This window comes from Halyomorpha halys, unplaced genomic scaffold (assembly GCF_000696795.3).
Source record: "Halyomorpha halys isolate HHAL.00 unplaced genomic scaffold, Hhal_1.1 Scaffold1270.1, whole genome shotgun sequence".
Classification (NCBI taxonomy): Eukaryota; Metazoa; Arthropoda; class Insecta; order Hemiptera; family Pentatomidae; genus Halyomorpha; species Halyomorpha halys.
The window spans coordinates 70,456-74,600 of NW_027107315.1; positions in this window are offsets into that span (position 1 = coordinate 70,456).

Below are 4,145 nucleotides of genomic sequence, written 5' to 3' on the forward strand. Positions count from 1 at the left end.
CTTATTTGTGTTTTTCATTGACCGCACCCCCAACCATCTTCTCCTCAACTATAGTATTTTATAAATCAAAACTAAATGATTTTTAGAAATAATTCATTATTTGGCCTATTTTAATATTATAAATAAGTATTTTTTTTAAATTTATTTATATGGGTTAAACCAAAAGTTTCCAAACCAGGTGCTTTGGCACATTGGGGTGCCTAAAGCTTATCTCAGTGGTGCTGCTTCCTCAAAATATTACAAAAAAAAGGGAAAAAAAACTTTAAAATCATAAACATTATTTAGCACTTACTCTGCAAAAATAATATACAGACCAAAAAAAAAAAAACTGCTGAAGTCTCTTATAAATACATGGTAATTTATGGTAAGTAAACAGCATAAAACCGTTAATTTGCCTAAATTGAAAGGTTGCTGATTCAGGGAGACCAACCCCATTTTACAAACTATACAATTGTTTATTTAATTGTACTACTCCTTGCTCAAATTGTATAACTGTAATTTACCTGTATTTTGTAGTCCAGGTTGTATTATTCTTTTAAATATAGTGTAAGCTGAAAAAAAATTTTTTCAAGTCTTATTCCAGCATTTTAATTTGTACTTTTCTACTTCAATTTGCCTCTTCAAATCAAAAACTTTTTCCTCTGAATTTCACTGAATTTTTATTCCATCTTAGCTCCAGCACCTTGACAGAGTCACATACAAGATTGTCCATGAGTAAATATTGTTTCCTTCAATGTCACACTTAAACCAAATTTTTTAAAACGGTCTGCCCTTGTGATTTATTTATAGTCATAGCAAATGCAAATGGTATGACACTGTAACTTCGGTAAAAGCCTGAATGATTTGATGAAGATAACTTTTTCATTTGTTATTTTTTTCGCTAAATGCGTTTTTCATCAGTTAACCTCAATGTTTTAAAACCGATTATTATTATTTCAACTTACATATAAAATAAAATATTACAAGGTGATCACTAAAAACTTATAAAATAGAGATATAAAAAGTCATAATTTCTAAAGTTAAAAAATGTGAAATTTTTACATCATTTATTTGATGTAACAAAGAAAAAATGGAAGAACTAATATAATTTACTAAACTTGGTAAAGAGCCTGAAATATTCACCTCAACTTAAATGAAACACTTATGTAGTTAAAATACAAGAATATTTTAATAAAAGAATACCCTATCATGAATCAATAAGTTTTAATTAAGATATAAATTATATACAACCTATTGTTTCGAAAGTGTCTGCTAAGATCTCTCAGAAGGCCTCGATTCTGTGTGTTCAATCATTTCAGATTTATCAATGTAAGGAGATAGCCAGGAAAGAAATTGAGTTAAGATGATGAAGACTAGGATCGACCGTCTTAGAATATTAGACCATTGTGCAGACAAGATGACCAGACTCCAGTCATCGTAAAGGAAATGGATATGCAAGCTGAGAGCTCCAGTCTTATAAGAAATTACAACAATATTATCTTAAACACCTTTTAATAATTAATCATAATCTAATCAAGCTTCTTAAAACCTAAGAAATAAAAGAACTCTTAACATAAAAGAAAATCATATAACATAAGGAATAGCTCTCAAGGATTAAAGAGTACACATACTTACTGAAAAAAATTTTTATCACTTACTCTCATTTCCAACAACTCATTGTTTTCCTACTGGATCATTTTATATTTTTATATAAGAAAAAAATAAATTGAGGTACTATCTAGATTAAAATAAAACATTTTTTATATATAAGAAGATGGTCAACTATATATACATAGATATAAAACAGTTTTTAGTTTCTTATAAATACACACATTTATATAAATATCATCTCTTCCTATAATAATTAATATATTACATTGGAAAAAACAATAAAAAGGAACATTAATTTAAAGTTATTAAATTTATTTGAAATTTTGCCTGATTTATTTTTTAGTTGAGATAAACTGAATTGAAACAATTAATTTTTATAATTTTAAAAACACAAAAAATATCCATGTTACAGTGTTGGGACAAAACAATATCTTTTGAAATGACAACTTTGATTTAAAAAATATCAAGGTATTAGAAAATAAAAAAACAAATTAAATGAAGAAATTGGATAACTAAAAATATATTTTAATATACAACAGTTAATTTCATAATGGATACATAAAATAGGATTACTAACAATCCAATATAATTGATTACAACCATCATGTTTCCATCAACATAATCACATTTTCATAATTAAATTTAATTTTAAAATTACGATTGAGTGATCAGTAGCAATTAGAACCTCGCTTCCTTTTTGGCTTTTTTTTTTAGTCAAACTGGATTCCAGGGAAAAATGAATCTTTCTGGCTGTGTAAAAAATATTAGCTCTGAAATTTTGTGGTGGAGAGAAGCACCTTCTCTTGACTTGAATGGTACAAGAAGGATGTAGCCCCCGCCCGAAAAACGTTGCAGCATCCGAGATGTCCTTCAATGATCATGACTTCTTCAGAAACAGAAACTTTCTAATTCAATATGAAGGATATCAGGCTGCAGGATAACTAAATGTTTTCATTTACAATATTGTATTTTGTTTTCTTAACAGTTTGTATAATGTTTTCTTATCAATACTTAAATTTTTTTTAAGTATTTAGCTCTGATATGATTAAGAAAAAATCAAGAAATTTTTTTTGGAATTAGTGAAATAAAATTAAATAGTTTCAAAAGTATAACTACAGGTAATTTTGTCCATTTCTCATTTTTAAAATTATTTTTGTAATGTTTGATGTAATAAGCCCTGATATAAAAGACATAAATGTATTAATCTAATTATTTCAATTCTATGCATGAAAAGTTGATGCATGATTATTTTTAATATATTTTTAAATTATAAAGAAAGGTATTGAAAATGGGCAAGGACTTGAAAAATGGGCCATAAAAAAAATTCAAGGAAAATTATACATAGAAATGAATATTATGTGGATATTAAACTGTTTACCCTTAAAATAATTCAATATTGAATTAGTAAAGTTAGATATTATTTTGATAAAATCATATAATTCAGAGACCATTTATTTTTTATCTTTCTCTCTCTGTTAGCAAAATCGTTCATTAAACTTTAATTTTTGATACTTTTATGCACTTAACCATAATCTTGACTAAACTTCATTGTTAGAGTAATATTTAAAAATTGTGACTCACCCAATAATATTGACCAGGATAGGTAAGTAAACAAAGTAATGTTAAAACATTTATTTGTTTGACTTTTTTCTGTTAAATAATTAGAAATGAAATTAATAGGTTGTATACAATTAAAAAAAAGTAAATAAACAAAATAATGCATATAACATATAAAAATAATTATAAAAAAAAAAGAAAAACTTGTTTTAAATATTAAATTATAGATGCTAAGCTGAGAGATGTAGCCTCCCCAAAACGTCTAAGATGAAAAAAAAAATAAGAAATTAAGCACTATTGATTTTCAGTTTATTATCCAAAAGCAGAAAGGAAGAAAAAAATAGTCAAAGTAAGATGGTGAAACAAACTAATCTTTTTATTATTTATTTATTTTCAAGGAAAATCCATTGCAGTTTGTGTCAGCAATAATATAATAGTACATAATCTAAAATGAGCATAGTTCAATATGTATGGAACTGAAAGTAGTTGGACATTCTACTAGAAAATGCATACAATTAAAAGAGAAATGATTTATTGAATAATAATAAGTAATGCTGCCCAAATACAATGGGTTATGATAAGTACACAGCATACATTAAGTAATAAATGTGGGTTTGTTTTGGTTTTTCCAACTCGTGACCGCTCTTTCTAGCAGATACTCAGTCTGTTATATCTGTCATTGTATATTTATATATAGTGTTGTTAATTATGTCTTATGGGTTTATGAAGTTGAGTAACATGAATTTAAATTTTTTACATCTAATTTTTTGTTGATAACCTGATACTGATATTTTTCTATAATGGTCATTTCTTTTAAATTTTGCTTATAGTTGTTTTTTTCCCGATGCATGATTTTTGGCGTATCAAATTGGAATATATGTCTTGTTTTTGTATAATGTATAGTGAGAGAAACATCTCTTAAATATGGTTGTCTTATTTATATTATATATGGTATAAATAAAGCGGCAATAAAACAATCACAGGGCTAGAATAGTTTA